Below are 13,480 nucleotides of genomic sequence, written 5' to 3'. Positions count from 1 at the left end.
ACTCATCATTTTCGTCATAAAATTAGTCGTTACATTACGAAGGGCCAAGAGAAATATTTCAATTATATTACGAGCCTCTCGCAAGCTAAATTTCTCTCTGTAAACTTCTACGTTTCATTACCCAAATATCCTGCATAATCAACGTGGAATTTTTCGAAGAACAAACAAAATTAGTTCCGTGAATTTATTTATCATAAATAACCGCGAATATCGTTGTAATAAATATTCGTAAATTGCGAGATGAATCGGAGGAGGAAAAGGTCGTGACATTTTTTCTGTCAGTGACCAGGTAAGAAGAATAGAAACTAGGATTTAAAGAGTCTCGAGTTGTCGTACGAGTATTCCGAGCGACAAGGGGATCTGTGCATAAAAATGTGTACCACGCAGCTTAAGACAAGGGTCACTGTAAACAGTATGTGTTAAGAGTTTTGCATATATAGAGAGTGTAATGTGCATTTTACGAGCGTATAAAAATCCAAGTGTAACCACAATGTAAACGCAACTGCCATACAGAGATCCAGCTACGTTTGTATTTGGTTTAATCGTTATTCTTGTAACAACATTTACCATATTTACTATTAGCATACGTATTAGAATGTTTATCATCGAACGCACGATAGCAATTTAATCGCAAGATTTCCACAAGCAATACTTGTATCTTTGAAGATCATACTCGTGAATAATTTACACGCGACATTTCTAACGACTCTTCGTAACTCTCAATATTCCAACAAATGCAAAACGTCATGTTTCCAATTTACAACGTTGGTATATCAAGTGCCATTATCCTCATCAGCGAAGTAAGATAAATTTTAACAAATACGTAGAACAAAGTCGCGTCTCGTAACGCAACGTTATATTATATTACGATTATAAAGTTACAAATCTGAAACAAACTGCTTATCGATCGTCGTACAATCAGCAACCTAACGATACAACCAATACACACGCAGTACTTCCTAACAGTATCACCGGATGAGATCAACGAACAAAAGCCAAAACTTTCTAGCGAGAAGAAAATTATACATGCTAGCGCCACGCAAAGTAACGAGCTGCTCATACAGATTACACCCACGATGTTATCGTCATTCCCTCCACGAATCTCCGATGTTTACCTAGAAAACAGCATTACAGACGACAAAATAGACTACCATTAACGCGCGAACCGTCGCGGCTCGACTGCGATCCCAAACGTTCGTTCGCGATTAAAATATTCCAGGGACGTGCGCGTCCCCCCACTCCGTCTCCTCTGTGCCCCCACTCCTTTGTGGTTAAAAGCTCACGAGGCGCAGCACGTTCCCAAAACGTATCGCTATGCGCATCACGGGCTTCTCTATCGTCGTTGGACGATCGCGAGAACCGCCGAACAAGGAGATCTTCGATCGAACTTGGCGAATCCGTCGAGACCGAATAGGCTTCGTACAGCTACGAGCAGATTGTTTTAATGCCATTTATCGACATACTGTGACAGTAGCTGTCTATTACGTAAGAATGATTTCGTTCAGCCTTCCAGTCCTCCCCTTATGTTCCAATACGCCTTCCAATAGACGTCGTCTCTTTATAGAAACTAGCTCCGTGTATGTGTTGTATACGTAGTTTTAAGTTATACCATGGAATTTCAAGGAACGGTGACTTGGATTTAGTAGACTTGGAGAATTTCTCGGATATTTTTTCTTTCTCGCTTCTTGTTCTCTTTTTACGCTTTTGTAGGGACGGTTTACGTGGGACGGTATGTCGACATTGAAATGTTTTCAGGCTACGTAAGAAAGTTGTTAGAGTGGAGTATGCGCGTGTGTCGTTTTTTATGGGAATCGTAAGGAGGTTCCTTTTGTGGGCTGCGAGTTCACTTCGGGAGAAACGGTGCCCGATTCTATCGGAAACGATCGTGTGCGGAATAATAGGATGGTTTTGGTGAAAGAAAGGGGATTTTTGGAGGTTTCATTTCACACGATGAACACGCGCGGTGAATACCGAGGGATCCCGTTTCGAGGGTTTGTGTGATTGTAACTCGATTATTCCGTACCTTTGTGTCGATCCTATGATAGGTACTCTGCCTGGGTAAATGTTATGGTGCCTGTTTTATGTGATTTATACCTGCAATATTATTCGCAAGTCCCAAACATTTCGGTATATAATAAATTGATCTTTGATGAGTAATTTCTATAATTTTTAAAAATGTAAATGTAAAAGTTACAAAGATAATTCACGAATTTAGTATTTTCACTGAACTAATCGACTCTTTATTTTAGACACTGACATAGCCGCCTTAATTAGCTCGTAAGTTAAAATGCTAGTCTGAACTTTCACACTTGCTCCTTTTAATAAAGTAGTTAATTCAAAATTCCCGATCTTTAAATTTTGAATAAGTCGAAACTTTACACGTCAATGTACCATTTCAAAAAATTCAGGCCAATGTTCCAAAGCCAATTAAAATCTCAAAACCCTCAAACTACGAACCTCGACACAGCTACCTTTACCATCCCAGATAACTCGAACCACTGTTACAAAATGAAAAACTCTCCGCTTCCAACGATTCATCCAATCAGCCTTTAAAATGTCGCGTTTCTACGATTTCTAAATACCCCGAACTCTCACCCTTCCGATTTCTCCAAACGCAAGCCACAAAAACACCAAAAACTCACCCCATCGCCAAACCTAACCTCAAAATCGCCAATATATGGAAAAATATTAAGCGAGCACTTCAAAGAGGAGATCGAAGAGCAGGAGAATCTCGTTCCACGGACGAACGTAATCCACAAAGAGAATAAAAGCTCACCCCACCGCGAAACCTAACCTCAAACTCGCCAAAACAGCCAAGAAATTAAGTAGCAACGACGAAGTGGAGATCGAAGGGCAGGAGAATCTCGTTCTATGCAGCGTTTTATTCCGACGCGGGGGAAGAAGAAGCAGAAGAAAAAAGAAGAATAAGAAGGACGCGTCGGTGATAGTTTAGCTGGCATGGGTAGCTAAAAAGGGACACACCAGCGTACAGCCGCGTGAATAACAAAAGGCTGATGGAACGTGCGCCGCGTCCAGAAGAGAAACCAGCGAAGGGTACGGTGAACAGGGAAGTGCGGCGCGTGATAGTGGAATATTCATTTTGTGCCCACGATCGTCAATGTGTGATCGCGTGGTGAATTCACCGGCGAATTAAGCGGAAAGCAGGCGTTTCACAAGCTCCTTCAACGCCTCTCCTAACTGCTTGCAATCGACGCATCTTCTTCTTCTTCTCTTTTTTACATATTTTGTTTTCTGTTATGATCGATGACTGCTTGTTTATATAGCACCAACTTTCAGACAATTGCTTTCTGTTGTCGTAAAATTAATAATGACCGGGGAGAGAGGTTTTGTTATTCAATTCTGATTGAAGCAGAGGTTATGTAATGGATCTCTTAAGCATTCACCTGGTTGATTTATGGTAATCGATTTGTGTTTGACGTGTGGCTGTTTGACAGAATTTTTATCATTACTTTTAATTGCTGCGGTGCGTTGAAGATATTAATAGAAATGTCAGTACATGTTCTTGGAATTAGTGGGAGGAGAAATTGCTTGAGAACTTGGAATTGGAATAAGTTAGTTATAAATGGTATAAGTTGGAAGCGGAAGAAGATAGAGACTATTTTGTTTAGGATTATTATTCCGGAAAATTGAATATCTTTGATTTTGCTCTGTATTATATTTGTACTACGTTCAGCATTGGTTTAATTCAGAATCTTGGAAGGTATTTTATATGAAGGAACATGCATATTTGTTATTGCAATTTTTATTCTTATTTTGTGATTTTATTTGGTAATTTACATACACGAAGATGATAAACCTGTTCCGGTTTTATCTTTCTGTACGAGATGTGACACGATGTGTCGTCGTGTGGGATGGAATGTGAAGGTGATCACGTAGAAAATGGTCAATCAGAGAAATGTCAGTCTTTCACCCTCCGCTGCACGATAACGAGAAGTAACGTTCTTTATCAAAAACTTTTACCTTCGGTTTGCTCAAGTACGTTTTATCTTTGGGCTTTTATCAGCAACGAGGGACTGTTCACGGTTGCAGGTACGTTTTCGTTAGGACGGTTGGATAATATTCGATAACGTTATCAGCCTAGCACAAGAATTTTCGTGTGGACCTCTGGTAACGCGTTTTCGAAAATTCACAGCGTATGTGCGACTTATCTGTACAATAATTATTAATTGCCTGATTATTATTCGTTAGCTAATCTTATCTATGAAAAGACTAAACACTCGATTCTCCAATTAATTCCCTCCAAAATATCCAGTAAATTTTCGTCGCGACGCTTCCCCCTTCTTTCTCAAATACAATTAACATAAAAGAACAAGGAAGAAAAAGAGCGTGTCTCTTCGTCCTGCTATGGTTGTTAACGATGTCGAGAGGAATATAAATTTTCGTCAGTTAACGAAGTGATTTGTATTTTTTCCATGGGGGGCCGTGGGGGACATAAGGCGCGCACTGTTCCAATACGGAGGCTGCGCGATGAAGAAAAAAGGAAAGAAATGTTTCTAGTGCTCCCGTTGAGCAGATGTTTCGGGTGACAGGAGCGAAAGAGAGAGGAAGGGGGCCAGGTCACAAAGGCACTTCCCTGAAACGAGGCCCACGAGGCGCCGCAGCGCGTAAAATGAATTTCGGCTGAGCAGATCGCGTCCTCTGCAAAAACCTATCTCGCTTCCGCACTCGTAAGGACGCACTCGCGAGTCACATGGTTTCAAGCGGCTCGTCGACTTTTAAGTGTCCAGCCTACAGGATGCTTCGGTAAACGAGGAGACGCTATTTTCGAGCTAGAAAAATTCAGGCTGCTTGGAAGTTTCGTGGGAAACTTCCGTAAAACAGAATTTACGTTGTCACGCTGTTTTTGGAGGAGCGTGATCGATGAACGCAGCCACTTTCATCCTCGTTCCATTTGCGATTCCATGGTGAAACAATGTACGAATTCGGCTTGGGAATGTCGTTAGGGTTCTATCGTTCTATTCTCAGTTGAAGAAACTGGTAGGAAGGTTTGCAAGAAAGTTTCGTACGGGTTTCACGAAGTAGTCTGAATCGTTGGATTAATTGAAGACACAACGAAGTCAGTCTGTGTCTCAGTCTCGCTATGTTTAAGATTTGTCAAATTTATTACTAATTTATTAAAATCAGTTGTTAAGTTTATGGTTTAAATCGTAAGATATAGATTACTTTGTGAAACAACGTCAGTTTAAGTTGGCAATATCGAGCGAAATTATGTTTGAATTTTATGAAATGTTTTAAATTATTAGACAAGAGTTGCTTCCCACATTGAGAATGTCGTTTTGCACTACAAAAAATGATCGGAAATTTTATAGAGAAGTCGTGGATTCGATACAAGGAATTCGTTTAAATCATCGAACGTAGATTAAACATTTACATAAATTGCACGAACGCAATGCAGTTCTTAGAACTTCATGCCACTTTCATTATAATTACCGTAATTACCATTTCTCGTAAAAATATGGATTTGCATAAATATCGCAAGTTTAATTACACGTAAATGCTCTCTATAACGTAGAATTACTTTCATCCCATGATCCGATATTCAAAAATTCGACTAATAATTTCATGTAAACATAAAATACGTTTCTTGATATTACTAAAAAAAAACTGTTCTGATCGATACACTACAAACGCTTGTGAAGGTATCATAGCTAAAGAATTAATATGTCGTAATCGTAAAAGTAAGCATACAATAAACACAGCGGGCAAAATCGTAAAGTAAGGAAACGATACATAACTCGTGTTCGACAGCCACTCTAATCGTTTCTTACAGCTTAGTGGCGTGGAAATTTGCAAGTACAAACGAGACTATATAAATATAAAATAGTATAAAATCGTATCACGATCAAACGTGACCATTCAGAGTTAGTTATGGTTAGACAGCAAGCAAGTGGAAAAGACCGGTGGAAAAGTGTGACTTAATTTAACGGCACTCCCAGCTTTTTCCCAGACCACTTGATACTTTCTTATCGGCTGACTGGTCGCAAGAAGCGAGCAATATGCCCGCTTAATAAAACACTCGGTAGCAGGGACAAGAATATCCGGGCGTTCGAGGAAATTTTACAACTACGGCTCGCTACGGCCGAGTAAATCATCGACTTACTGTCAATTAAATGTAAATACCGGCGCTTCGACTTCCAATTTGTTTTTCCTTTTTCCTTTCGTTAGCTGTAAAGATAGATAAATCCGATCGAACGTGATACACGAGGTTTTCCTTTTTACTCGGTTTACTCGATAGAGAACTTTATTTTTGCGCCCTGCTGACTTCGATCGGATCAAAATAAGGGCTTAGAGAAGAAAGATACAAGTGCGGTGAAATTGGTTCGTTCAAGGAAATTTCTAGAGTTTTCATATTGAAATGTTTGCGTTGAAATTTATTTTGTTCCGCTGTAAGAGTCGATGGTATAATTATATATATGAGCTGATCGAAAGCCAAATTGATTATTTATTTAATTAAGAGCAATCAGAAGGTAGAGGAACGTGGTCATATAATAAATTATTTTTTTTTAATCTATTTCGGAATCTTTTTTGTTCACGTCGTTTATTTGTAAAAATATAACTTATGGAAATAAATTGTTTCTTGAGAATCGAATATTAAGATCAAAACACTTGAAAAATTTCTTTTGACAAATTTAAAGATACTCCATAAGAAGCTTTCTTTAAGTTTCAAAAAAAAAGCATCATTCTACTATTGAAAAATATTTTCTCTATCGATACTTGTTAACACTTTTGAAGCTAAGAATTAACACAGAATATTTCGAATTTGCACAAAGAATCGACTACCATTCGTTAAAATTAAACAGATCGGAGAACCGAAATTTCAACGAACTCTCGTCCCCGTAACCTCAATTCATCCCCAAGAAGTTATATCTAAAAATTTGTCTACTTACCACCAAACAATAATCGACGACGATCGACTTGCAATGTAGCCGGCACGTCGGTAAGTCTCACTAAACTTAACAAACACAGGGTGAAATCATGTCGAACCAAAGAGAACTACACGCACATTTCTCTGTTTCCTCACTCCGCTAGACGCGTTCTCCGCTGCCCGTAATGGACAGTTTCCTGGGCAGACGTCGCCCGTACGAGCGATCGAGTAGATACAGAAACCGCGGGCCCATTGATGGGCAAACTGTGCGAGCGCGACAAGGACAGAGTCACAAGAAGCGACGCGAGACAGACAGACTGACAGACAGAACGCGACACGGTCTCTTGACCCCGTGTCGGGGCGTCTCGTTGTTCAGCCGTCGGCCAAGAAACCCGCGACAACACACAGCTAACAGAAACACACCACTGAGACGGCACGATGCTTGTTTGCCGGTGGCACGTTTTCGTCTGACAGCCAGCGGCCCGCGCCGCGTGTCGTACTTGCAGCTGCGCATGCGCGTCCCTACGCTCGCGCGCCGTGCAACCTGATTGGCCACCCATTGATCGGTCCTACACGCGGTTCGACTCACGTGCGCGGGTTCCCGTGCGTCACGTGAGTGGGGGTAAGTAGGTGCTTGCGACTTCGAACTTTGTGCGATAGTTCACGTGTGGGGTGAGCGACTTGTCAGAGATTTGCGAGGGTGGCTACGAGTGGGTGCGGGGTTGAGTTAGTTCTGCGAGAATCTAAGGAAATTTTTGGCTTTTGGGTGTTCACGTTTCGATGTAATGGAGTTATTGATAAAATTATCGGTGCGCGATAAAATTACGAGAAACTTGGTACGAATAAATTCAGTCCTTTACCGTGTAGGACTTGTTTGGCGTTAAACGTAAGGATGAGTGGTATGGGAGGTATAATTCTTTTATATAGTAGTTGCCTTATGTGTAATTTCGCGGCGAAGAATTGTTAATATCGTAAAGATGTATGCGTGAGTAGATGAAGAGATCGGTTATTTTTATTTCAGCTAATTTACACAATCTTTTGGCTTTTGGGTGCCCACGTTTTTATGTAACGGAGTTGTTGACTCATTGGAGCGTTATAGAATTAGCAGGAATTTGGTATGAATAAATTGAGAAATAGACTTTTCACGTTGGGACGATTTTCAAATTAGGCGTGTAACGATTTTGCAATTGTCATACTTTCTGTATCTTCAAATGTTCAATATTCATCTCTTAAGCATCTCTTAAGTACTTCAAGATAGAGTTACCGTTTAATTCTTCCAATCCTAGATTGCGTTTAGCATTCCAGTGAATCTAGAAACTCTCTCTTCTCGGTTATCGAAACGAAATCAGCGATTCATTTTGAACAAGCATCGCCTAAGTAGTCTACTTACATATGTAACGCTATTATGTCAAACAAACTTAACATACGGATTTTGACTAGAATATCTCGATCGGAGATTGAAACACGAATCTTTTGTCCGTATACTCGAGTTACTAATCGATTCTATAATCCGTAACGTTGATACCCGAAGCAACTGGCACCTGTCTTGGCATTAACATATGTTTGGTTACTCAGTTATGTCATACTCAGTTACACTTGATCGGAGTCCGGTTGATCCGAATCAACTGCTAAGAGATTTATACCGTTCATCGAGAACGAGTTTCGAACATTTCGCCACGGGTATAATTATCTTCATTCATACTGAAATAAGTTGATCAATTAAAGCTGCAGGATCTCGTCGGAAGTTGACGAGTTCGAGTCAACGATTTCCAATAAAATTACAAGCACTGCTAACAAAACTTTGGAAACCGACATGAGAAAGTCTCGTTTGCAATACATGCTAAATTATTGTATTGTAAATTATTGTATATATACATATATAACGTGTAATAATACATCTATAGATACAAGTTTGTGTGACAGAAAATTTTTAACGTTTAATACAATGATGGTCAAAATTTGTCTTTACTGTATCTTATTGATTTTTATTTTTATAACCTTCGATTTTCTTACGAATAATAAAGGGCGTATTATATCATCAAAAACAGAAAATCTTTCGACTAAATATCAAGTAGGTTAATCGAACTTTAGTCCCATGTTACATATGTACGTATATTTCATTTTATGTTGATGCTGTATGTTACTAAAAATAGATTCTTCCATTAAGCATCGAATAAATTAAGTAAATGTCATCCACTTCATACTTTTCATTTTAAAATCTTCTTTATTGCTGTTTTGCAATAATGCTGCTAACGTAAAAAGAATTATTTTCCATTAAGTGTCCAGTAAATCGACTGACTCATCCTTTGTTCTACCCATCCTTTGTTGTTCTACCTATATTTTTCACTTAAAAATGGTCTCTATTGCTCGTAACAATTATCTCTTCCGTTACACGATCTTTCTAGGCACGATATTTGTCAAACACTGACGATCATACATACCACAGTCGGGATATATCGACATAAATGGGAAGACCGAGTGTGATTCGTTTTGTAACGAGCATTACGCACGCCATGTTTGCGTGGCTCGATTACACTGCGTCGAACGACCACTTTTATTGTCAGCTTGCGAAAGGTGCGAACTGTTAATTCCTCTTAGTCGCCATTGAACGACGTTGGCGTTCCTCTTGACCTAGCTGAACAATGCAATTAATCGGTGAACGACCTTTCTTTCTTTTTACTACGCAATTGTTAGTTTATTAACAATCTATCTCTGTTCTTTTCTTACTCAATTTTCGATCACAGAATCGCTAGATTTCGATGTCATTCTTCGTAAATGCATTCGATTTCCTCGAACGAGGGTAAAAACTTTTCAAAAACGAGCTTTCCATAATTTTAAAACTCAATCGGAAGAAGCCACATTCTTAGTAGTTTGAAAATTCACATATAGGATGATATTATATTTTTAGTTACTTTACAATTCAGTGCTCAATGGACGTATCGAATATTCGAGCTAAGATTTTTATCCCAGTCTTTGCATGCTAACAAACGTATTTTCTGTAATTCTGATTAATCTTTTTGACAAGCACTTTTGTGGCCCTCATAGCGTTTCGACTCATCTACAGCGTGTCAGCTTCTCCTTCAGTTCTGTACCCGTTCACAATTCCCATTTTTAGTTCAGTTTGACGCGAACTCTTCCTATCCTTTTAATTCTGTTTCTCCATAAAGATAATACGGAGAGTGTTCGCGAAAAGCAGCAAAAGCAAATGCCAAGAAACTAGTTTTTCAGGAGGGGAAGAAAATTTATGTACTCACGAACGTACTCCAAATTCACGAAAAGGGAAAGTGTACCCATAGAGAACGCTGTATGTGCCGCCTGTTAGTTTGAAAAAACAACTCCACGCTCCATTCACTCAGACGGATGACGGAGACAAAAGTCAAGAAACAATTAACCAACGTTTATCGGTGCTTGTATCTCCCTCCATAGAGACAACGTTGCGAAACCATGTTCTAGCATTATTAATAACTACGTAGGAAGGGAAATCGCGTTTAAATTATATTCTACGGTATTCTAATTCATACGCCTAACAGTCTCCACGAAAAAATCAAAAACCTTTCGAATTTTGGCAGCCGCGTTGTTTTCCACAAACGCGTTTCGACCTCGTTTCCATCAATTTTTCGGTTACCCATCGAGTATCGTCCCGCTACAAATTACCTCAACTGTCCGCCGACGACGATTTCGGAGACGTTCATTGTCCGTTGAAAAATGAACAGCATCCCCGAACGGGTTCCCGGAACGCGACTGAATGAATTACAAAAACGACGACGCACGTGCGCCGTTTCCGGCGCTGCGGCAAATCACGACGTACTTCCGCTGCGGTGCATTCTGGTGCCCCGGAGACGCGGGACGAGAGAAAACGCTACTACGGTCGACGAACAACGACTATCGCCGATGATATGCCCGACACGAAACGGACACGTACACGTTTCCTGAATTACGTGAACGCATTCAACAATGGCCTTTTACGAGATCAAACGGCGATAACGTCGCCGCCACCCGGGTTTCATTGAAGTCTCGTTGAAAATGCTGCTCGTAGGGTTCCGTTCGAGAATCGATCGGATGGGGGACTTGCAGCGGTTGTAACTGATCCACCAGCGTTTTCCAGAAATCGTTTCTCGTCTTCGCGGAATTGATTTTACGAAACGAAGAGACGTTCGCTCGCTTCGTCTCACGACTGGCTCATCTTCGTCACGATGTTTTACCGTGGAACAGCATTGAGATTGAAATTAAGAGGAGGACAGAATCGGGTGAGAAGAGCTTCTTTTCTATTATTCTTCTATGCTCGGATAGATTAGAACGTGGATCTTTTATTTTTCAATCTTCAACAAGTTTTACGAGTGTTACAAGTGTCTCGGTGGGATTAGAATATTCTCAATTTCTCAATTTAGCTGAGTTACGAGTCTCTCGAAGAATATATCTGCGATTATCTTTTGCGAAAGAGGGTTAACTGTTGAAACATCGAAATCGAAGACGGATAAACTGAATAAAACGCGTGTTTCTCGGATAATATCTGCCGTTGTTGGAAATACGTATAATCCGTGTTATAAATCTAGTTCGATATCGGAGGACGGTAAATTGAAAGACATAACTCCTCTGTTACGTGTGGAAAAATTTACACCAATTATGCTATACAGGTAATCGTCGACCACGTCCTTTACAAGTGCTACAACCTTCATAAACAAAGATACAAATCCAACAAACCTATAAATTCGTTCGCGTGTCCTGGTATACAGCATATAAAAAGAAGAAAAGAAGACAAAAAGGAAGAACGTTCTAAAACCAGTTCGAGGAAAGTTCGATATGAAAAAGTCAGACTGAATTAAAGAGGCAATTAATTGGATCATATAAATCTAAGCAAAACAGGAAGGGTTAAACGAATATGAGATAAACTGTACTTAATAAAACATGGAAATAAACCTACTTGTTTACTTGCACGAAACTGCCGACTTTGAAAAAGGAGGAAAGAAGGCAAGAAAGAACCGAACGAAACCAAACAACGCTGTCCCTTAATGACCCATTAATATTCCACATAACCTAACATCACGGCATCGCCATCGATGCTCCACCTTTCCCGAGTCTACCAAAAAAAAAAAAAAAAAAAAAAAACAACACAAAGGAGCAAGAGAAAAGGAGGAAAGAGAACGAAAATGCCGCTTATGAGCACGTCCTCTCCAATTAATTCCGATTGCTCGGCGTGAAACAAGAAAAGTACATCGATCGTTTATCAGGTAAGGGGAGGCTAAAAGCCGGCTAATCGATGGCGATTCGCCGCTCTACGGATGCGTGGCGTATCTTAACTGCGAGTTACACGAGAATCTCCGATCGGGTAATTCGAGATAAAATTCTGCTTTGCAAAAGGGACGAGAGGAACGGTTGGCATCTGCTGCGTATTATTCGAACGAGGCAACGAACGTTTCGTTCGTTAGAGGACTTCCTCCGCGACGGGAGGCCCGCGACGTCGTCGATGATCTTTCCGGCAACGACGGCTTCTTCGGTACCTTTGGCCGTTTCTTCGAATTTTTATTCTGAATCATTCGTGGCACAAGGGACACCGTAGAAAAATCCAATACGACGGCTTGCAGCCGTTTCTATCGCTGTCTCGTTGCCGCTTTTGTCTTCTTTTTAAACGTTTGTTCAGTAGAATTCTTTATAGCTCCTTCTATTAGCTTGTCGTGGATGCTTCCGATCGTTGGAAACGCTCAGGAATTTCAACAGTTAGAGATCTTTTTTTTTTCTATTTGGAGGAATTTTACAATCAATTCTCATTGAGAATTATAAGTAAATTATTCCGGCGTGGCACTATAACGTGAATAACAAGTGACTATCGTATGTTTGATTCTAACTGAATCCGAGTCAGAGATAAGGCGACGGTTTCAACGTACGCGGACTTTTTGTGTCTCGTAACGTTAGTTACGACGCGCCGTGTATCGCGTTCACGTCGATTAGCTGGATGATGACTGGTAAAACTGTTACTTCTAATCGTACTTACCTTCGTGGTTAAATAAATGTTGTGACAAGCTAGAACGCTTCTGGCTACGAATTAAGAAGTGTTAAAACGTATACGATAATCGTTAAAAGTTTAGGGGAGTGTCAATTGCAAATTAGGTATAATAGTATTAAATTAGTATTAATCGTTCATAATATGTATAATATTTCAATATTTTTTCTATATTATCTATGTTTCATTATGTTTTATGTACTATGTATAACACTTAGGAGTATGATTAAAATGTATAAAAATACGATAATTTTGTCATTACCTCGTGGTATAATAATCTCGTGGAAAAATGAATTTTCTTGCCTGGCGTTCAGATTTAGTTAGCGTTGCCTCTAGGTAATCATTAGATAGCGGCCAACCCATTTGTCCAAGCTTTAGCTTATAGCGTCTAAACGACGAGAAATCGTTGTAGATCGCACACCTAATTGACGTGCAACGTCTATACATTTTCACGCACGAGAGACTCGATTAAAGTCTTCGTTTGATCGCCATGAACTTCTTTCGGCCAAATATAAAACTATCGTGCGTGTGTATACGTACGTACACTGATTCACATTTTTGACACCAATGACAGGTTTCATGTACATTTATCACAG

General features: G+C 39.9%; 2 protein-coding genes across 4 annotated transcripts in view; one reads left to right on the top strand and one right to left on the bottom strand.

The window, feature by feature from the left end:
• The window catches only part of LOC126870035 (conserved oligomeric Golgi complex subunit 1), a 257,074-nt gene that overhangs the window by 24,533 nt on the left and 219,061 nt on the right, over positions 1-13,480 (top strand). The window lies entirely within an intron of this gene.
• The window catches only part of LOC126870037 (fibroblast growth factor receptor homolog 1-like), a 110,057-nt gene that overhangs the window by 51,671 nt on the left and 44,906 nt on the right, over positions 1-13,480 (bottom strand). Inside the window, exon 1 of one of the 3 annotated variants that reach the window (XM_050627401.1) lies at positions 6,909-7,357. The exons of the other annotated variants lie outside the window; for them this stretch is intronic. The gene's annotated coding sequence lies outside the window, so the exon portion shown is untranslated. Of the gene's footprint in view, positions 1-6,908; positions 7,358-13,480 lie in introns of those variants that run through there. 3 annotated transcript variants of the gene reach the window in all.

This window comes from Bombus huntii, chromosome 10, assembly GCF_024542735.1.
Source record: "Bombus huntii isolate Logan2020A chromosome 10, iyBomHunt1.1, whole genome shotgun sequence".
In the NCBI taxonomy this organism is placed as follows: Eukaryota; Metazoa; Arthropoda; class Insecta; order Hymenoptera; family Apidae; genus Bombus; species Bombus huntii.
The sequence above is the reverse complement of the archived record's forward strand: the minus strand, read 5'-3'. Positions and strand labels throughout refer to the sequence as shown.